The following is a 24,825-nucleotide window of genomic DNA, read 5'->3' on the forward strand; positions in this document are numbered from 1 at the left end:
CTCCTAATTGTAAGGATATTTTATTTTAGGCAGCATTATTGGACAAATAAACCTACCATGCTTGTTATGATTCAAGAGGTCTATGAAATAATGATTGTCTTTTATAATGAAAAGGTAATGGTGCGTATATTTAATTAGTTTCGTTAATCAGAAATAACATTCCTAAAAACATGAGTTGAGTGCCTCTACTATTGCAAAACTTTCATTTAATGAAAAATTACTGACTTCCAAATACAGTTGGTGTGTTTAATTGCTCTTGTTATCTATGATTGCTTTATAGCAAAATTTTATGTTCTCCATCAATGATTAAGAACTTTACATATGAAATTATATGAGAATGGTATTATATGTTTGTACATCCCATGGTCATAATTATCATAAATGGACAATTATAGCTATTAAAGCTACTGATTATTTGGTAACATATCCTAGGCACTCTGCTAAATACTACATATATATATAATCTCAATTAATTTTTACCAAGAAAACCTATAAATTAGGCTTTATTAACTCCCTTTTATTAATTAGCAAGCTGAGACTGAGAAAAGAAAGTGGAGAGGAGTGGAAACGGCTAAATGCTTAAAACATCTTTTAAACTACGGCATATGTTAAATCATTTGAACTCCTACCTCATACCCACTTCACCACGTAAACATCTCTCCTTAGTGTGACATCTACCAGGCACAGTGGTTCACACTATTTGAGTTATATTATATTATCAAATAGTTCTAAAACAGTAACTTACATATTTGTAGCCATTTACAATTTTCAATAAGGTATGACAAATGTTACCACTTCACAACCCTGAGGTACTTACAGCAGAATTATGTCTCTACTGTGCATTTAAGGAAACAGAAGCTCAGTGATTTGAGGTGGTTAGTCAAGGTCACGAGACAACCCATTCCTTTTCACTGATAGACAGTGGGTATTCTTCCTCTGGTCTTCCTGTTTCTTCAGAAAACCATAAGTTTGTTCTGTCCACATGGCATCAAGACTTAGATTCCTCTGCAAGAAATTATTGTATTCTATGTATGTTCATGGTACACTCCCCTTCCTCATTGTAATCAGGCCTTCATGAATCACCCCCATTCTGATATATCTATTCATATTTCTTACCCATTAGGACCTTATTCTTCACAGAAGTTTTCTTCATAGATGTTTCCGCCTATGAGTTATAGTTCATAAAAGAATATGAATCCTACAGTCCAGAACAGTACTTAGCAAAAGTAATCTGTTTATGCAAATTTGATAATTATAGTAACTAAATGATTTTTCTTCTAATTTATTGACCATTATACGTATGTTTATTTTTAATTGATGCAACAATTTAAATATATCCTGAATATTTTCTGTATTTTACACTCTTGGGGTATTGTGATTATCCATACCAAGTCTTTGTAATGATATATTAAAATAAACTAGTCACTCATAAATTGATTGATAATTTCAGCATGATACCAAAGTATTGACTGTTGTTGTCCTTAAGAAATGTTAGGATATCTAATACTGTTTTGTAAACCTAAAAAAAATAAATCGTGCTTCTGTTTACATTTTATCTATTAAGTTAATAGCATTTATTGATATTTTAATCCCTAAAATCCCCTATGTGCATAATTTTTAAAATGTTAGAATGTCAATATGTCAATCCTGAAAAGTTAGTTCATAACACTAATATCAACATTAGGATAATCTAGTATTTTATAATTTTTCTATATGTTATTTGATGGACTTTGAGCTATATATTGTTTATAGCTGTGACTAAGTTGCAAATATTCGATATTTCTCTCCAGAATTATGGGCCTCAATAATTCTTTACTAATTTGAATGAAACATTTCTTTACATATTTTATATTGTATCATTTTTAGATTAAAAACTTCATTAGGATGTCTTTCTAGCATTTTGACCGGAAATAAATTATATACAGCCTTCTGAAAAAAATTATACTGCTCTTCTACATCAATCGATTGTGACAAATTAATACCACCTTAATAATGCAAAATGAATTTTGGTTAAATTGAAAAAATATTTCAGAGTTTTATATGTTATGCTTTTTAATATTTCTTAATTTTATAACATTTTAGTTGCAGAAAAACAAATCCAGTAGAACAAAAGTAGTCTGCTATACAAGTACCATGTTGCCCCGAAAATAAGACCTAGCTGGACAATCAGCTCTAATGCGTCTTTTGGAGCAAAAATTAATATAACACCCGGTCTTATTTTACTATAAGACCCGGTCTTATATATTATAACACTGGGTCTTATATTAATTTTTGCTCCAAAAGATGCATTAGAGCTGATTGTCCGGCTAGGGCTTATTTTCAGAGAAACACGGTATTTCTAATTAGATAAGAAAAAGATTGTTTTAATCATCCCACTTTTAGCTTTTCTTTGAAAAACTGTAGCTTGTAATACTTCTGATAACAAATGACAAAGCATTTTTATAATTTCCATAATTATGCATATTTTTCAACTTGTTTACCTATATCACTAAATGACAAAGTTCAACTACAGAAACTAATTCACAATTTACTACTTTAAGTTCAAAAAACGATTTCTTTAAAAGGGAAAAGAGGCAACTAAAATTTAGTTAATTGGAAATTCAGAAAAAATAGATGCTAGTTTTATTGATATTTTACTTCCTCTGACCTAGCATTTCAACAATTTGGGCTTCTGTTTTTTATTTACACATAGAGGGTGATTCTAGGTTCAGGCTTGCCCAGGATAGTTAGTTTATGAAAGCGGACTTAGTGTGCTTCCCTTACTCACGTTCGCTTTCAAAATTGTCCCAGTAATGACAACAAATTCCATTGGCATCCTAATACAGAAAACCATGCTATTGCAAGAAATGTTAATTGATGGAGTTTCGCAAAACGAGAAGACAACTTGCAAGTCATACATAATATACTTTGACTGAAAAGTTGCTATAGTACTTATTTGAAAAGACCTTTGTTAAAAACTCTACTTGCTTTAGGTTCCCAGTCCAGTTTCTGCATCATATAATATGATGCAGAACACATAGTAATGCAAGATAGGGTGTTCAGAATTATGGAAGATAATGGAGTTCAGTATACTAAAAAGGACAAAATTTCTTTGACTAAGACTTCAGGAGAAATAAGTGTGAACTGCATATATTCAGTACTTAAAATAATTCCAATATATAGTCAGTTCTCAAATATTTATTAAACAATTAAAAGACAAAGCTTTTAAAAATGGCTAAGTTACTATTTTGTTTGTTTTTTTGTGTTGGAAAAAATTAATATAAAAAAGAAAAACTAAATAAAATGAATCTCAATAGATTCCTAGTATCCTTATAAGACTTACAGAAACCATTTTCTGGAACACTTTGTGTTTCCATTTCCATAGATTAAGCAATATACACCTACATTGCATTAAGATAATCAAGTGCTTTTTAAAATTCTTTATTAAGTCAGTGGAATGTATTATTCACCTTAATTTTATCTATATACTTTAAATTCTACACTGACTACCTTATAGTGAGTTATGTGATATCTCACTTATACTAATGAATAAGATGCTTTCCATGATTTATTATAGACAGTATTTTCCAACAAAAGCAAAGGACAATAGAGTAGATTGGTGACAAGGTGCCATCATCAACACCATCACTCAGAAATGCATGTGTTATGGGCCTATTTGCACATGATGTCTTTTGGGCACTTCTTCAAACACCTTATTCAGTGAATAAATCAGCAGCTAGATGACAAGTCTTCCCGAAAACAATCAAACTTTAAAACAAATATTGAAATATATGGTTATACCAGAAAAATGGTTGCCTTAAACATTCAGGATATTATGGGAAGTCAATGTTGATATTCAAGATTAAGTTCAATATAAAAGCATGCACTTTTATATTATTTTGACAGTAATACTTATCAGGGAACTCTGACTCTTCTAAAATTCTTTTGCATTTATTAGAAACAAATTAGACTAGAATGGTAACTTTTCCCCAAACTATTTCATTCATTGAACCTTTGTTTACACAGAGCTATCACTGGCAAGAGTTCATTCAATGCAAATCTTTCAAGTAACATGTCCTTTTTTAAAGCTCGGAGATTTATTTCCAATCTTTCCTCAAACAAGCCCCTTTTTTAGCTATCTTAGTATGTCAAATAGAAAAAGTCAAAATAGAAAGGAAATATCATGGATTTGTGTTGGCACCAAATACCAGCCCCAATTCTATTTTCCCTAATCCTGGGAAGGAAAAAGCTTTGGAGTGGACAATCCTTTTTCCCCTTCTTAAAGTACAATGTTTTTGTCTACTTAGTCATAAATCAGTGCCAGACTTAATCAGACCGTTTTAAAATGCATCTCATTTTTTATTATTATTTTTTTTTTACCCAGGATCTATACTTATTCATATCTCACAGGTTCATTATTTTTTTTCCAAGAACTGTACAAAACTAAATATCATACAATGGAAAAGCAATCTGTATCAACTATGTGTTATTGATTAAAATTTTACTGCCCAAATATCAATTATTCAAAATTATGACATGTATTTTCTAAACAGGTGTCAAAATGATGTAGTTTTGTCATCAAGGTAATCAAATGTAATACTACTACTACTTTTCTACATCAAGGATGCTTGTTTATTCTGTGATTTTTAAATCTTTCACTAGCTACAAAAGTTTGAAAGCTGACATTCCTGCATCTCCAGCATCACCAGCAAACAAAGAGTGCAAAAAGTGTAGCTCTCATTTCACTATAATTTCTATAAATTTCAAAAAGATGCCCTTTGTTGTTATGGTGAGTATGGCAGCCATTGTTTTTCTCTAATCAGCAAAAATGTTTCCTTCTCTTTCTCCTTAACCAACAGATCCGTCCTCAGCATCTTTTGTAGCTGGAGTTGTATAGAGAGGGATGGAACAGAAAAGGGAATCGTTTTCTTTCTGACAAGAAAAGGAGAGATGTGAGAGGAAGACCTCCCTCACCGGTTGCTTTGAGTATTCATTAAGCGAAGACAAACTAACGGTTGGAGTTGCTGTACCATCTTGTGACCAAATGGGATGGGAGGCCATCTGAAATCTGAAATATATATGTAAAGCAGACACAAAATATAACCTAATACAGACTAACAAGCCAATGAGTTTTCAAATAACACACCAAGATAATTAAGGTAAATGCTACATTTTGTCTTTCTTCCTTAGAATTAGTTACGGATCAACTCTGTGTAAATTATTTCTATAAATCCAAGTAAGAGAGGAGTGTTTGAGCCAAATTATAACATTAGTGCTAAGACTCCATTTTCCTTAATATTGTACAGACATAAAAGTAACAGCATGCTTCCCATAACCTAAGCAATAATTTACTTTACAAATTTTGTGGGTGTGGTTTTATTTTTGTGATACGGTATAAATATAGCTGTATAACGTAGAATAAAACTGTCCGAAGACTGTCCAAAATCAGCATAGCATCTCACGGCAAGAAATGAGTTAAGGCTCATTTAAGGCTCAAAGTTAACGTGGAGGTTAATTTCATTAATTCATATCACTTAACATTAATTTCATATCATTTTTTTAGATCCCCACTGTTTACTCACATAGAATTATATGAGTATGTATACAGATGCATGTGCATATATTCACATATAAATACACACGCATGCATATACATGCATATGTCATGTATACACTTATTTTAGAAATCATGAGAACTGTAGACCACCTTCAATTCCAGCCCCTCAGGTCTCATTTTTGCCTTCTTCCATTTCACATGTACATGTCCTCTCTTCCCCAGTGTTACTACTGAGTTCTAAAATATCAACAGATTTATGGATGTGCTCAATCCTACAATGCTTCAAACCTTGTTACAGAATTTCACAGCACATACAACTACTAAAACAAACCTACTAAAAAGATTTAGTGATTTGCTTGTAGTCTGGCCCCCTACACTTGCCCAAGACGGAGGGTATTTTTGCTTTCCATGTATTTCTGACAATATTCTAATAAATAACTAGATAGCTTCTAATAAAAGAATTACCCAAACTTAACAGATTGCACACCTGCCAAAATATATAAATTGAAAGGGGATTATACAATTATCAATATGTACTTTAAAGGGTTATTTCCAAATGTTCATTATTGAAGGACACTTTGAAAAGCAGAATCTGACCATCATGCCTATTGTTATTACTATTTTGGGAAATAGTTTCAGAGTAAATAACATTTATGATATTCATTTCCTTTCTCCATTTTTCTTATGACTATTGTCAAATGACAGGAAAGCTGCCATTGCGACTGAGGTCAACCCGTTTATATATACCGAGATATATCACATGGCTTTGAAAAGGCAAGTCAATTTGCTGTGTTGAGAGATGGGTCTGATGTTCTCACTAAGACATTTGGACAGATGATTATAGCTGTTCAGTCAATGCAGGAGTCGCATCACTGCCAAGCCTTCCTCCCTCCAGTCATGGATTACTGACCTTTGGGCAGCTGCCTACGCAAGAACGGAAAGATAAAAAGATGCATGTGTCTCTGTCTGAAATCCTCTGTAGTAACTCTAATTGACTGCAGTGATATCTGCTGGTGACAGTGGAGAAAGCTGACAGCTGCAGGCCCTGTCGTTGCAGCCAAAAAGCCACTCTTGTGGAGATCTTAGATGAGTATATTAAGTACTTTTACTAGCTCAGCTGGTGAAGTTACTTTAGCTCATTTGGCATGAGCACCGGCCCGAGAATAGTAAATCAGCTCTTAAAAGTACCTTCTTGTCATCTGAATTGTAAATGTTCAGTGATCTAATACTAATCCTCATTTATAAATAGAACTGACCCTTTAGTGCTGTGGTATCATGAAGAAACTGTTTTTTTTTTTTTTTTTTGTTATTTTGCTAACTTTTCTTTTCCTTTGTCTAACCCCATTTGCCCTTCTACACACAGCAAGGGGAAATCTTAGAACAGCTCAAGATTAGATGTCACAAAAGAAGACAATACGTGAACAATCCAATACATTAGTGTGCTGGACTTACACAGCAAAATGTAGTCAGGAGCTAAACTTTAAATTGTTTGTTAGAGAAGTCTAAAGAAAAAAGCAAAAAAATCTGAGGTCAGAAAACTTGGAGCAAATGAACACACTGTTAGGTAAACCCATAAGGTGCTACTGTTTTGAAATAACATAAACTATCCAATTTTTCTCCAAATTATCTGGTTGCTCACGAGGGTCTGTCTTAGATGGCTTCAGGAAATAACACAAGTTCATTGTTTTCATTATATCATAATTCATCTGTAGGAATAAAGGATTCCACTAGATTATAGTGATTTCATCCTGCTTTCAGCTTGACTGAATCCGTGTTTATATATTTCCTTTATCTAACAATACATTTGAATATTCCTCGAAACACAATCACAAACATCCACAAAGAGATCTGAAGACTACAGTCCGGCTTCCTAGACAGACAGATAATTACTGGAGGCACAAAACTTCAAGTTCCCCAGCAAAGAAAGAATGCAATTAACAGTGAAGCTAATTGAATCTTTTCTTACCAAAATACTTGACAGACGGGGCTGTGCTTTATTGCCTTTTATATACCCAGTGCTTTGAATATAGGACAGCAGAAATAGTAGATGCTTAATAATTTATTGCCACATTAAAAAATGAATAAATGACATTTATAAGCAGCAAAACGTTCTTGTCATTTCTGAACTTAATTGGAAAATAAAATTGGCAAAATCAAATTTGGATGGTGCAGTGAAATCTACAAAAATAAAATAATTTATCCTTCCTAGGATGCCCTTATAAGTGAATTTAATTGCTTGTTTTATCTAATTAGAAAACCTCTAAATATCCCAAAGATTATTGAGTTTCCCTCATTCATCACATTTTAATATTATCAAAGTGTTATAAATTACATGGTTTAAGCATTTTACTAACATAGTTCTGTTTAGAATAAGTAATATTTTCTTATTAAAACCTTCTTTGTAATTTTTTCCAAAAACTATGAATCCCATTTTTCAGATACAGCTCTTGTTATCCGGATTAATTTAAAATTAATATGCTTATAGTACTTTCTCTTTATAGGAAAAGCCGAGCAAGCCACTTTCTACACAGATATAGGTTTATAAAAGAATAAATCAAATCCTTTAAGGCATATAATTATATACAGTAACACCCTAAAGAAGCAAGCTGGTATGTAAACTGAGTTTTAGTTTCGTGTGTCCCAAATCAGTGCCGCAGAGGTTTTCATTTTTAAAAATGCTCATTTAAAATATTTTAAATATTGCTCACTTTAAAATGCTCATTTAATTTGCCAATCTCAAGGCCTTCAGAAACACCTTCTCCTGCCAACACTGGAGATCACACATATATGACTAGGATGAAAATAAGCAACAGTAACTACTAGGTAGAGGGGGCCGCTTGCTTTCCTCTGGAAGCACACATTCCTTCACATACCCTAAATGCCATGTATTCATGATGAAAAAGTAAACAAGAAATGTCTATAGATCCTAACAAGACACGTTTAAAAATGACTTAGTTTGGCTCCAGATCTGCTGAATTGCTTCATTACTGAAATTTAACTCTACTAAAATATTTCTTATTATATCGGCTTATAATAACACTAAAATAGAAGTTACAATGCAGAAAAGCATCTAGGCAATAAAATGAATAAACCTCAATGGAATAATATGTATGGACAATTCATGTGATTTTTAGAATCATTGCTACAGCTCGGATATCATCTATCCTATTATTTGCTTAGTGTTATAATTAACAACAAAAGTTCAAATTGATAAGTTATGTGAGAATTTTATTAACTCTACAGTTCCCACCAATTTGTTTTTCATTTTCTAATATCAGAATTATCTGTAGTTAATCCAAACATGTGCATTATTTTTCTTAAAGGTGGCACGGTGTGTGGTATTTATAGTTTCCATTTTCTCATCAGAGACCCTGCTTGAATCTAGGGTTCTATTCGTTACTTTTTTCACTTGCTAAAGCTCCCAATCTGTTACCCAACTACAGACAGAGATAATATCTTTTATTGAGCATTTGTGTAATGTTTTAATAAACACATTAAAATTAATAACAATAATAATAAATTTATACTTATTTTAGCTAAGACATGTTTTCGATTTGGTGAGGAAAGTCAGTGCTAATATTGAGGTCTATAGAGTATTTCAACAACCTTTCATTTGATCATTTCAGAAGTTATGATTAAAAATAGTGTAAAAAAATTATGTTGTTAAATTTGCACAATCTAAGAAATCCATCCTCCACCAATCTACACTTGCAGAACTCTAGAATTTAAGTCATTTGCAACAATACACTTTCAATGAGAATCACCAAGGAGGCATGTCACACCATTCTTTTGGAATAATTCTTTGTAGAGTGTCACTACCTTTTTTCTGCTAGAGGGAGGGAGAATATGTTTCATGGTAAACCAAAACTACACTATGTTTCCCACGTAAAAATAATTGCCATGAATTTACTAACAGATCAACTTTAAGAAGTCGTGCAGCAAAAACCTTATTTAACTATAAAATACCTTTGAGTGGTACACCTACATACATGCTGCTTTACAGACATGGAAGAAGCAGTGACACAAGATTAAAAAAGACAGTGGAAACAAAGGCTTTTATAGAATTAACTGATATCTAAAGAAACTCAATTTATGTTAAGAAAAATGTATATGCTTGTTTGAGTTCCAACTTTCATCGGTACATTAGAGTGATTATGTTGGCTCCAATAAATAAAAATCAGAGTAATCATATCAATGAGTATATTGAATGGATATTTAAGGATGTAATGAAGCACAACTTCAAATTATGAAGAACCAAAAACTGTTTTTTAAAAAGGACACCTTTGAATACCTCAGTCTATATGTCATAAATCCAATTTTAAAAGGCTTTGAAAATTAGCAGCTGCAACTATTGTGTAATGTAGTATTTTATTATTATCATTATTTATTTTATATCATATATAGTGGTTTAATTTGTTAAATTAAAGAAAACAGCTTACATTGAGCTATTGAGACTATGGTAATGGTTATTTTTGAATATAAAAAGGAATTAACTGAAAAGAGAGGAAATATGGAAGGAAGAACCCCAACCTGAGCAAAGAGTAGTAAGATGACTAAAAACAGTAAGTAGGCAGGCTACCACAATGGCCTAGTGCTGAAAGTGAAAGGGACCCAGCAAAATAGTTTACTGCCCACAACACAACACAACACAACACAACGCAGGAACATCAGTGTGGAAATGCAAGTGTTTCTGAGTCAAAGTCCCAAAGGGAGATAAAATGGGCCCTACACAAGGTGGGTGATGTCACTTCAGAAAAGCCTAGATTTGAAGTCTCAGCACTTTTTGTAGCAAGCAGCAAATGAGGCAGCCCTTTCCTCTGGGAAGCAAGGTGGCGCCTACCAGTCAGATGTGGTGTCCTCCTCCTACTTAACTGTCTGTGTGACTAGCTACTGGAACTGTGTATTATCAGAACATGGGCCTTGTGGTTTAATATATGCCGCTGGTGTATAAGGACACTCAGGAACCATGGCAGACTGCTCTCTCAACAAAAGTAAACAATGTCTGAATCAAATTAATATAAAGAAACTAGACTCTGGAACATATCTGCAGCAATTAAAAAATAAAAAATAAAATTGGCTAGTGTGATAACTGGTAATTACATGAGATTAATTGTTACTTAATAGTGTTAACTTTTCTCACCCTTCAAAGTAGCATGCTCTTTATTTTTCAATGTTTGGATTTTAGGGGAATGACTACCTGTTTAGCTGTAACCTAACTTACAGATTAAGTCATAAAATATAAGCATTCTTTCATTGAAATGTTTTATTTAATATTTGCATAACTTGATGCATCACTATAAGAATTCCATAGGAGGAAGCTGTACCTGAGACTAATTCAGGTAAGTTTAGCTGAAAGTTTGGTTATAGCCCAATTACTTCCCAGATGATAGGGCGGGCCAACCCATTAAAAACTGAAATTTTACTATCAGTTGGCACAGTGTTATATATGTCATACTATGAAAAGGTCATCTGTTTTGGAAATGCTAATAGCGATATCAAAAATAAAGTCAAACAGTCTTTGTAATCATTTATGTACAAAAAAACAAACAAAATTTGAGTTTTCATTTCATTGAATCATGAAAAGTCCTTTTACTCTGCATAGTCTGGTGAGAGACACATATAGTTGCATGCATTTGTGATTAGCACATTCGTATGTATGTACAGCGTTCTAAGAGACCACAGAGGAGACCACTTCAAACACAGCCTGTGGTTGTGATGGCTGGTGGCCTTGATATTATCCCTGGATATGGTGTTATATTGGCACTTTATAGGAAGACGCATTAGCTGAGTAAACAAAGGAAAGAAGGACACTTCAAAGCAAAAGTACAATCTGAGAAACACTGATGTTGAACCAGCTGAAAAGTCTCATGGAAGAGTAGACTGTAACTTGGGCGGGAGCCCTAAGTCAGCTCCATGTCATAAAAGACCCAATAGGTCATTATGTTGTGGCTTAAAGACTTTATCCATGAAGTCATTGGAATCACAAAAAATATTAAATTGATGAATGATATCCCATAATACATTTTTTGAACTAACATTTTTTATTCAGTGGGAAAAGGAATTTAAGGAACACCTTAAATCAGTCAATTTATGAAGGAAATTGTGTTCATTACTCAAATGATAAATGACATAATGGCTAGAACTTAGGTGGCTGCAATCAGATAAAGAAATAGTAGAGGATATTTGAAAAGATGGCATCATGGATTATCTTTGTGGTCAATGAACTGTATTTGGTGAGCAATAAATAGGAATTCAGGAGGATTACCTACCTTATTACAGGGTGATCAAAAGCATGATTAACAAGATGGGCAATTTAGAGAAAGGATCAAGTAGGAGACATTGTGGAAGATTGAATTAATGCTCCACACTTCACTCTTTCTCTTTGTAATAGGGTCATGCATTCCTATTCATTGTTATATCATTGCTCTGGGGGAGGAGTACAAGACCAATTGTATCGACTTTGAGCATATTCAAATGACAAGTTTGGGTCTAGGAAATGTGAATGGACATAATTACCGTGATGTTATCCAGGTAAATTTTAAATATTACTGTGAAATCTGGCTCAGGGACTTGCATCTCTACCCTCTGTAATGAAAATGCCCAGATAGTGGTCCCAGAATAAGGGACATGAGATTAGGGACATGCGGAATCAAGTCAAGCTTAGTAGAGACACAATTTGCCCTATGGCCCTCATGCAATGTAAACAAGAAATGTTAGTTACAATAATCCAATGTGAAAATGGATTTGTTTGTCATCACAATAAAACCTAACTAATAAGAAAATGTGTTTGGTTCAATTTAACATGTCTGGTTTGAGTTACTGAGAAATCTAAGAAAAAATGTCTAATAGGAAGACATTTAGGTACAGAAGGTACAGAAATAGTAAGAGGCAGAAGATAAAAGGAGAAAAAATGTACCTCCCAAATTGTTTTGTGAGTCATAAAGATGATTATTGCCTATGAGCACCTTTTCTTTGGACTAGAAAATAAGTCATCTGCATACCCCTCTCTGAAGATGAGGATATCATAATACAGGCCTAAATTTCAGTTCCAAAGTGAAAAACCTTCTCGACTCCAAGAAAAACAAGACAAAGGATATACATAGTTGAGATGATGAGTAAGCTCGTATTCGGTGAGTTAGAAGTTTATGACTTTTACAAATCCCACTTCACATCACCATACCTACTACCTCTCTAGAACTATTAGCAACTAGAGATTGTTTTGTTTTCCTATTTTAACTTTGAAGAGGAATCTAAGAGTGCCATTAGAAAAGTAGTTGACTCAGTTTTATTAGTGACATGAAAAATGTTAAGATGTTTGATTTCTAGGACATAGTGACTTTCTTTTTTAAAAAAATTAAGTCTATTGGGGTGAGAATGGTTAGTAAAATTACATAGGTTTCATGTGTACAATTTTGTAATACTTGCATTTGATTTTAATCTATTGAGGCCGTAAGCATTTTGTGGATGACAGCAGCCCTCTGAAATTTTATTACGTGAGTCCACAACATTAAAGTGTTCCAGGGTATCATTATTAAGCAAGCTGAACTCTTATTTTATGAGTAATGTGGATTAATTTTATCTTTTCCCAACCCTCTGAGAATGAACGATTTATGGATTGATAAACTTCCAAATAGTACAATTCATTGGAGTTCCTGGGTTATTCATGCAAATGATTCCTTCTATTGTAAATATCCAAGTTAATAGGCAATTTCTAGAGATTACATGACCTTTCTTTGTTATGAACATGTGTTATTTACACCCAAATATTTAAGGAATAAAAAAATGAAAATAAAAAACTTCAAGAGTTTGTTATTCATTACTACTTTCAAGAAAAGAGACATTATCTTCTTTATTTCTATAGCTCCAGTGTCTTGCCTGCATATGGCATATAATAGGATTAAAGAAAAATTTAAAGAATGCCTTTCGCAGCCAAGACAGTTCAGTAATATGTGCAAGGGCAGATATAGATATAGATATAGATATAGATATAGATATAGATATAGATATAGATATATAGATATAGATAGATAAAGAAGTGCTGGAGGATAAATGAGTTAATACTGGATTTAGCAGTACTATTCATGAATCGATTGATGAAAATAAGTTAATTAATACATACTTTTGATAGGTAGACATTTTTTGAGTCTGCCACCGAGACACCCAACCAGGAATGTTTGGAAGGGTGTGCTCAGGCTACACAGACTAAGCAAAGCTGTGCAGAAATCAAGTTATCATAGAGAGATGAGGGAAGACACTTTTTACACAACATGAGCTGGAGATCAGCTTTCAGAAATCCAAACTAGAAAGAAAATCACCAAGAAGAAATTTCAACTGTTCAAGATGGGTCTGATTTTGATATTTAACCTGTGGCATAAATATGCAGACAAAAAAATAATTATGTAGGAATGTCTCAAAATCAAGAATGATGGGCAGGATCAAACAAGAGAATAGGTTTCTTGTAGTGGTCTTTCTATATAAACTGTCACGTATGTCTGCGTCAGATATGTCTGCCTCCCAGAACAAGATGTTTCAGTAGACGCTATGGCAGTGGAAGAGGGAAAAATCTTGTGGAGAGATCTCCACAAGTTGTATTGTGATGGGGAAATACCCCTGAAGTTCATTTTCTCTTGGGATTCTATCTTCAGTTCTGCTTAAGAATACGAATATTAAGTGGGCAAATGTTTCATGTGGTTACTAAGTAGGCCAATATTTTAAAATTAATTTTAACTTTTACATTTCACCAAAAAATAAGTTTTAAATTTAGTTTGTCATAGCTATTTTATGGAAATGGACATTAATATGAATATGTACAATCTGCATAAATGTAAACGTAGCCCCATTTTACCAAGGGTTCCATACTTCGTTTTCACTTTGAAGGTGGTAAGTAACACAATTTGCAGAGATTTAAAAAAAAAATGGAAGGTACAGAGAAATAAAATAACTGGCTTTGACGAAGGCTAGAAAATAGAGTTCTGCAGATTACTTTACAAAGTCAGACAATGAAGTTTGCAAACATATCCTAGAAAAAGTGCTACATACCTCATTGCTGAATATCACTACAGTTACCTTCCAAGTACAGTGGTACCTCAGTTTTCAAACGTAATTCATTCCAGAAGACTGTTCAAGTTCTGAAACGTTCGAAAACAGCCAACAGCTAGGCCTCAGCATCTTGCACTCAGCGGAAGTCGCCTGCATGTTCGACTTCCGAGGTATGTTCGATAACCAAAGCATTAACTTTGGTTTACAGCGTTCATAAACCGAAATGTTCATCAATGGAGATGTTCAACAACTGAGGTACTACTGGTTCTCTCCTTGGAAGCTATGCACCGAATCCAGCACCTAGTCCACCCTTCAAAGCGATTTTGGAACTCTTTTTCTGGAATGGTCATGAGAGCTGTCATCGTATTACGCTTGATGTCCTGAATGTCATCAAAATGTCTTCTTTTCAATATTTCCTTTATCTTCAGGTAAAGAAAGAAGTCATTGATGAGTAGGGAGGGTGTTCCAATACAGTTATTTGTTTACTGGCTAAAAACTCCCTCACAGACAGTGCCGTGTGAACTGGTGCATTGTCCTGATTCAATAGCCATGAATTGTTGGCAAAAAATTCAGGTTGTCTCACTTTTTCACGCAGCCTTTTCAGCACTTCCAAATATAGTGATAGCTCCGTTTTCAAACGTCTCCATTGACGAACATTTCAGTTTCCGAACACTATAAATTTTATGGATCTATGGTATCATTAGATAGTAAAATTCATGTTAAATTTGCAGTTTTAAAGGTTGATTTTAAAGGTCTGGAATGGATTAATCAATTTTGCATTACTTTCTATGGGGAAACTGTGCCTTGGTTTTCAAACGTTTCAGAACTCGGTCTTCTGGAACAGATTATGTTCTAAAACCGAGGTACAACTGTAGTCAAGTTGGTTAACTGTTTGTCCAGTTGGTACAAATTCATAATGAATAATCCCTCTGATATCAAAAAAGGTTAGCAATATCAGTGCAACAAGTTTACAAACTTTATTGTCGGACCTTGTATGTCCTGAAACACCAAAAATTATGACTCTTTAGGTAAAAGAAGAAAGCTGAATTAATTGACATACTGGTGTCTGTGTCATATATGCCATTCTATCTAATGATTGTAACAATTCTTTTAAAAAGACACTATTATTTTCAATTTGCAGACAATGAAACAGGATCAGAATGCTCAAGAAAATTGTGTAAAATCCCATAGGTAGCAAGCAAAGGGGTTTTGATACAAACCCATCTCTGCCTTACTATTTATTCATGGGGAAAGCATTTATTAATAACCTAAAGCAGGCCAGGAACTGTTCTAAGTAAATACAGCTCCAATAAACTTTGGAATTTCCTGTTATATTTTTTTAGGTAAATCACTTATCCTTTTTGAGTGTCAACTTCCCCATCCATAAAATGCAGATAATTCCACTATCTCCCATACAAAGTTAAAACAATACACATGAAATTGTTCTATAAATATAAGGTGCTATTAAAAATATTAGTTTAGAGTAAATAATTACTTTCATGTTTTTTGTATTAGCATAGGCAAATACTTGTACCTGCAATAAGGAAAATAAAAATACAACTTAGGGAAAGCATTCAAGGATTCAACAACTATATTCAATCGTCTTACTTCATTCAGGATGCAGTAACAAAATACCACGGATTGGACAGCTTATAAACCACCAAAATTGATTTCTCACAGTTCTGGAGGCTGGGAGGGCCAAGATCAAACTGTCAGCAGATTCAGTGTCTCGTGAGAACCCACTTTCCTGTTCATAGATGGTGTTTTTGTTTGTTTGCTTGTTTGTTTGTTTTACTATGTCCTCTCATGATGGAAGTGACTAGGGATCGCTGTGGAATCTCTTTGATCTTTTATAAAGGTGCGAATCCCAATCATGGGAGCTCTGCCCTCATGATCAAGTCACGTCCCCAACATCCCACCTCCCAAAATAATCACTTCAGGCAAAGGGTTTTCCACATTTGATTTTTGGGTGGATACAATCATTCAGATTATCATCTCACCAATAATAATATATAAGATGCCTCTTGGTACAGGGTTTGGATCGATGAAACAAACAATCAAATCATTTGGAAGATATATCCTCAATTCAAGAAAAATGAGTTTTAGAAGTTAGTGGTGGAGTATGTTCTTCTTTTCTGGAGATATGGGTAGACTTACAACATTAAATGATTTAAAAATTTGATGTTATCTTGAAGTGTGGAGGGCCCGTATTTAGCTGTGATTTGTAAAGGTGAAAAATGAATCTTGGCAGTTCATTAAAAAACAATGGGCAAGGTACTAGGCAAAAGTGAGGATACTAACAAAACAACAGAGAAAAAGAGAAAAAATGACAAGAAAAGAGAGATGGAAGCAGAAAGAAAGAAAAAGTAGAAACAAAGTGAAAGAGAAATTGAGATGTGGGGAAAAAAAAAACTGGTGGAGATCTTAACATTATGCACTCTATTTTGATTTGCTGTACAGGTAATTTCTTCATATATGAATATTGATATTGTTTGGACAATATACAAAATGTAACATTAAAAGTCCATCATAAAATATAATTAATACTGTGCATAATTTAATTGGGTTTAATATAAGCATCAATAATTGAAATCTAAATTAATACATTAACTTTTTGGTAGCCTTTTCTATAAGTTCACATAATGCCTCCAATTTTATATATTTCGTGTTGCAATTTTTTCAGAAAATAAATTTGCATACTAACCAAGTAAACAATGAGTGTTATTATCAAGACTCAACAGACTATCATCATTTGCGTGTTTATAGTTCAGATATAAAGTTAAGGACTTATTGCTGTATTTGAGAATGATTTTGTATCATAGAGCCAAAATTATAAGGCATTCTTTCAGAGTAAGGAAAAACCATAATTGTTTTTATGGGTAGGGTGGGTAAAGATGAGGGAAGCAAACATCTATAGTGAATGAATCCAAACATTAATAATTTAGGCTGACTGTAAGGAACTGGCCTTTGCTTTGCTATTTATGTACACTTGAATTTTTAAAGTATTTATTTTATACTATCAGCAATTAATTATGTATTAATGACAACTTACAAAAGTGAAAGTATCATAAATTGTGGGGAATTAGAAGAGACATTAAAATTATATATTCTAGTGGCGTTAAAATTTTTATAGCATCAACACTATTCAGATAATATCAAATGTGAAATACTGATTATGCAAAACATAGAATGCTGGGTAAAGTAATTTAATATGCTTTCATATAGATAGATCTGAAGAAAATTAACAGAAATCAGGGGACATAACGGATTGTGGTTCTAGAAATGTTATTAATCAATGGAGTTGCCAGATGCCCTCAAGGAATAGACAGACCATGGTACTAGATCTCTTTCATACAAGGATTAGAAGCTCCTGAAAGGTAGGGAGATGGGTTGGAGAATACCACACACAAAGTTCACTTTAGGATTATATAAATACCTAGGAAAGAGTCTAAGAAAAAATAAAATTGCACCAAAGAAAAGCAGACTACATAGAAAGTTCTAAACCTGTTTTGTTATTTGGTGAGGTTAAATAAATAAATACATAAGCCTTTAGAGTTATAATGGACACTTTAACAAAGATATAGTAACAGACTGAAGTTTTGAGTTTACAATACAAGGAACTTGGCTTGCAGTGCTCCCAGGAAACTGATTAAGATCAAGAAAAATGTATCCTCAAGAATCACCACAGATAAAATTATAACCATGATATTAACAACAAAAAATTACAAAACACAACATAAAAGCTTCAAAAGTAAAAGTCAACTGAAACAACTGAACCCACCACATGAGTACTTTCATACTTAAATATACTTTTTAAAAATGCAAAATAATCATGCTTCTATGTTCAAAGAACTAAAATAAGAAAAACAAAATATAAATTAAAAGTCTTAAACTGTATACATGTTTAGATGCCTTGAAATTCAGCCAAATGGAAATTTGAGAAACAGTGCACAAAACCACATACATACACAAATTTTTAAATAATAGTGGTATTAAATATCAGATTAGATAAAGCTAAAAGAAAATTAATGAAATTGAAATTGGAAGTAAAGAAAGTATACAGAATGAAATACAGAGAAACAAATATATGGAAAAATACATAACAGAGAATATGATATATTGAAAACAATTAGAAGATCTAAGGTCTATGTCACTTTCTAGGAATAGATTAAAAATAATAATAATAGAGTCAATTAATGAAAGTGACCAGAATCAGAAAGTCTAAGAACCTTAAGCAGAATAAATGAAAATAAATCTACGCTTAATCACTTAAGTGTTAAACCACAATTAAACATTAATGGTAAAGAGTAAAGTCATACAACAGCCACTGGGAGAAAAATATTTCTGCCATTGGAAAAAGAATTAAATAACTGACTTCTTAAGAGCAAAAATGAAAGTCAAAAGAAAATGTAATAATATACTCAGAGGAAACCAGAGAAACATAGCTATACTGAGCTACCTTTCAAAAATGAGGACAATTAAGGATTTGTTATATAAACAAACATAGAGCATGCCTAAACATAATTAGTATAAGTATCATAATTTTAAACTCCTTAAGTTAGAAATGATATAGCTAAATCCCTAGACGATAATACAAAGTTACGAAAGTAAGAATTATAAATTTCTTGAGTTTTTGTTTTTTGCATGACACATGGAAAGCTGACTTTTGATTTTAAGTTAAATACACATGTTAAAAATATTAATGACTAATTTAAACTGGAAGAAAAGAAACAGAAAGTATACATTTTAAACCATTACAAGGAAAAGTTAATTAAGGGGAGGAAAACTTCAAACAGATCTCAAGAAAGCAGGAAAAAATTAAAGCAAAATAAAATAAAGTGGAAAAAGAAAAGCAAAAAGAAAACAAAAACGGTAAAGTCTTTCAAATTAAGATATCTCAACCACTATTTAATCTTATTCTCTTTTTGCTAAAAGAAAACTAACAAACACAACATCTTCTTCCCAATATAGAAAGGTATATGTGGTTGACAAACTATAACTCCACACTCATGCTAAATACCTGACACAGAGTAGAGCTATCTCCATTTTTCAGGAAAGAAATTGTGAATTCGGATGCTAAGATACCACTTAAAATTTCAAACATCAAAGAAATGCATTACTCGGGAAAAAACTGCAAATGTTTACTATTGGAAAATGGTGTAAAATTATTTTTAAAGTTAAATAAATATTTATGGGATATCATATTATTTCAAAAGATATATATAAGTAGGAACTTTCATAACAGAAGCAAAGCAGCCTGCAGGTTTATGTGACTAAAAGGATAGAAAACAAAATACATGAAATGATACGTGTTGAATTATAAAATGGGAATATACATAAAAATAATTTGTAATGAAAATTCTTTCACATTTCTCTAATGTAATATAATACAGCTATAGCTAAGAATCAATGATAAATGTCTAATTAATGTTAAAAACATTTTATGCAATTATGTTCTTCACATTATTAATAATCCAAGAAATGTAGATCATGTGCTTTTCTTCAACACTGCTTACAGCTAAAAGAAATATTTTCATTTACCAGTATTTAAATATTCATTACTATCTCTTATAGAACTAGTAGATGGGAAGACAAATTACAATTATTATCAAAAACTTATTATACATCGTTATTTATGGCTGATATTGTGGAAATTGTTTTCACATAAAGTATTAAAGAATTTAATAAGGGAAAACCAACTTATTTAAAATATTTGGCATGTTACAGATGTTTAAGAAATTTGTATAGGAACTAAAAGGCATATACAACTCATCTTTCAAATAAAATTTGATACCCGTGCTTCAATTTGAAAAGTACTTTTTCTAAATAGATAAAAACATATTTTTAGCGCTAAATGTAATTTCTTAAACAGCTAACATTGTATAATATGTTTAAGTTATGATCCGCCATTTAAATGACAATCAAAATAAAATGCACAAATACACACACTTGCTATAAAAAAAAAAAATCAAACTTTTAGCTTTCCAAACATTTCAAAGTTTGATGTTCTATTATAACAGCAATCAGTACCACAACAAAAACAGCTTTTAATGGCACTATTAACTCAAGAACCTAAAACAGCTACTACATTAATTATATTAATTACACTTAATTGAACATAATCATCTAACTTAACAATTTCTTATACACCAATTAATAAAACAGCATGTCTTCTAGACCAGAAATGTATAAAAATAGTCTTTCTTTAGTAGATCCTTTTTGGTAAAAACATGTGAACCACAATTTAGTGTATACAGAAGATACTGAATTACATTTAATTTTAATGTTATAATTTTAATGCATTTTAATATCATATTCTTATTGCTAATGACTTAAGAATATAGTGTTGGTTTTTCTTTTGTTCTGTTTTTGTTTTTATTTTTAACATAAGCAAATGTTTTCCAATAATCCTTTGAGGAGTTTTATTGCTCTTGTTAGCATGTGATTATGGAGAAGTCATTACACTTGGTAGTTATTCCAACTGTCATCTCTTTCATCAAATCACTACCCAAACCTTTTCACCCTCATACCACCAACATGATCTTGTGTCCCACCTAAGAAAATATTTATTTCAACTCTGTTTCTACAGATAACAAGCTAAACTAAATATGTTCAGATTATTAAATTTTTATACCTCTTTGAATGGCAAAGGTATCCTTCCTCCTAAAAATTTTTGTCCCTAGTGAAACAATTGTCGACAAGGTGAATAATAATGACAGCCATTATTACTGTATCTCACTGATACTCTTCGATTCCTTTCTTTATATTATCTGCAACAACTGACTGTTGTTTTCTTCTCACTTTCTCCTCTCGTTTTTGCCTCTAACTTCCCAACGTCTCCTTCATGAGATCTCTCATTCAGTGTCAACTTCACTACCATATTCACTTGTCCTCTTAGATGTCTGTCTTTCCTTCCATCATGTAATTTTCCCTTTAGAATTTACATTATATTTCATCAAATCCATAGATTAAAAATAATATATGTATATATATATATATGTGTGTGTGTGTGTGTGTGTATATATATATATATATATTTAGGGAGATATTGGCGTATATATACGCCATGGATATATGTGTGTGTGTGTGTATACACACACACACACATATATCCATGGCGTATATATACGCCAATATCTCCCTAAATGATATATTTTTGTCCTCCCAGTACAGACCATGTATGATAATGATCATGATAAAACAACTTTCAAATGCTAACTAAGGAGAAAGTAGTATATAATCCATAATTTTTAAATCAACCAGTATTTTGGTATTAATAATCTCATTTAATGCGAAAGAATGTTGAGAAGCATGTAATTTAATTTGTTTAAGTTTTCACAACTTGTACATGGCAAAACCACGATTGAAATTATAGCCTGATTACAAATGCATGCTCTTCTATCAAGTCAGATGGCTTCTCTGTATCCAAATGACAAAAGGATATCTTAGTTGTCCAATAGGAAGTTCAAATTCCAAAATGATCCCATCATTTCTATTCCTCTACCTTCTCAAATAAATGCAAACCTCCTCATGCCTTCTCTATCACAGTAAATGGTGCTGCATTTCATCCAATCATTCAAGCCAACCATCAGTCAATCTTACTGACTCCTTCCTATACAATCTGTACCTAATTCCTATGGCTTCTCTTTGTTTGATTTTTTTCCCCCAAACCTTTCTCCTACTGAGAAGATGACCAGTGATACAAGTTCATTTTAAGCCATTACCATTTCTGTCTAGCAACAGCCCAAAGGGTAGCCTCACTGTTTCCACATGTTCTCCTCTACAATCAATTTTTTTTTAATCATAAGTCAGATCTGGACACTTGTCTGCTGGAAAAAATCCATTGCAATTGGAATCAAAACTAAATTTCTTAAGATAGTCTACGAAGGACTACATGAAGTGGACCCTGAACATATCTCCCCTTACTCTCTCCCCCAGCTCCCTGCATTCTAGCTTCCTGGCTCTGTCTAATCCGCTAATACAGCAACCAGCTTCAAGGCTTTCTACTTGATTTTGGGTATTCACTTCATTGACTCCTTTCTGCCAATTTGCTCACAAATTACAGATTTATCCAATTTAAACTAGACTCTTCTTCTAGCTGTTTCTGTTTAAATACCCTGATTAATTTTCTTCTAAGGATCTTTTACAACATAAAAATAAGTCACATATTTTTTAACTTACTGATTATATCCTCCCAATAGAATGTAAAGTTTATACGAACAGGAATCATATCCATCACATATTCTGGATACCTAAAACAGTATCTCAATTCAAATATTTGTTGAACAATTCAAATATTTGTTGAATACATAAAAAATATACTTCAGTGCCATTCTAATGTTTAATTTAAAAAAGAAGACCTATTTATGATTAGATCATTTAAGGAATTATTTCTAATTTATCACAACAGTTTATTGAAATATCCCTTTGACTTCAACGTTACTGTTCCCTCTGCCATTCCCTACTCCTTCACCTACATAACTCGTGGTATTCATTCCTGATAGAGATCGTACATTAACTGACATAGGAAGTATTATCTGGCAAAAAAATTTGTATAGGAACTAAAAGGCATATACACTCATCTTTCAAGTAAACTTTTATACCCATGCTTCAATTTGAAAAGTACTCTTTCTAAATAGATAAAAACATATTTTTAGTGGTTAATGTAATTACTTAAAAAGCTATAATTGTATAATATGTTTAAGTTATGATCCACCATTTAAATGACAATCAAAATAAAATGATTGTCCTATACTGTAAAGATATCCTATACTGTAAAATAGGAGGTCATGTAGAACACTCAAAGTACTTTTATTACTTTTGGAATACCAAATAGAAGTTAAAACATACACAGAGCTTTCTATTTCCAGGAAAATGACTGGGAGGTTGCTTTGCTATTATGGTGGCTGGAATGGAATGGGATGGAAGGGAAGGGAAGGGAAGGGAAGGGAAGGGAAGGGAAGGGAAAGGAAAGGAAAGGAAAGGAAAGGAAAGGAAAGGAAAGGAAAGGAAAGGAAAGGAAAGGAAAGGAAAGGAAAGGAATAGGTATTAGGGTTGCCTCTTCTATTGAAATCCACTAAAAGTGAATTGAAGACATGACAAAATAAAAATTTCTGGCCTAATTCCAAGTGAAAGCAAAACCAAAATAATTATATAACTTTTGAAGTTACTTTTGCCATGAGCACATCCCCTAATCCCAGGGACTGGTGTTTAGGCAGTACATCACAAAACAAACGCAGGATAAGTTCCCTAAGGGCTGGCATGCGGAGATATAGTCACCATAAATGTGGGACCCCAAGTATAACAATAAACCAAATTAAGTTTCTCTACCCTTCATTGCCAGAATCTGACAGGAGTTGCCTTACCTTCAGCAGATCTTTAAGAGGGAGGAGGAAGCTCCATAGCTGTTGTAACCAACAGAACTAAACAGCTTATAATTCATTATTTTAGCACATACCACTTCATATTAATTTGACCTTTATAATAAACGAGTAACAAGCAATTGTGGTTATCCCTCATTTTATAGATGGGAAATGTAAAGCAAGATAGGATAAAGTTCTTGGCTCAATGTCACGAAGCAAGCAAATGGCAGAGCTAAAACTATTCAAGACAGCAATCTTTCTAAGCTATCAAACTGCCTCCCTGTTTCATGTCGCTGCCCCAAATACCACTTGAAAATTCTGACTGCCAAATTCATAACTCAAAAGGATGTGTTCTTACACTTGTTTGAAAATCATGAGTGCCAAATTCATAACTCAAAAGGTTTGATTCCTATACTTACTTCAGATTTTATGGAATTAAACTGCCATGGTCAGGGTGTGTGTGTGTTGTGTGTTGTGTGTGTGTGCGTGTGTGTGTGTGTGTTGTATTAAGTGTGAGTGAGTATAAATTTTCTTTCAGTGACAGAAGAGGAAACATCCTTAACTCCTCTGAATTGTAACTTAACATTGTAACCTTACCTGTTTGTGCAATCTTTCTCCTCCACATGTTTTATTTGACTTGTCAGTAGTCTTTTGACAATCAAAAGTTAAGGAATAGTCTTGTATTCTAGAACACCTTGCTCCTGCAACAGACATTTAAGAGGAGGGTGATATAACTATAGCGTCTGAGACATGTCAAATGGATTGCTGAACATCTCTATCATGTAATGACCTCTTTCTACATGGTGGTGTTCCCTTTAACAGCTCTTCAATTACAGCTCTTCAACCAGAAGCCAATGATTCTAAAAACACTTTCTTTTTCACTTCTCA

The sequence above is a fragment of the Rhinolophus ferrumequinum genome, chromosome 18, assembly GCF_004115265.2.
Source record: "Rhinolophus ferrumequinum isolate MPI-CBG mRhiFer1 chromosome 18, mRhiFer1_v1.p, whole genome shotgun sequence".
Taxonomy (NCBI): Eukaryota; Metazoa; Chordata; class Mammalia; order Chiroptera; family Rhinolophidae; genus Rhinolophus; species Rhinolophus ferrumequinum.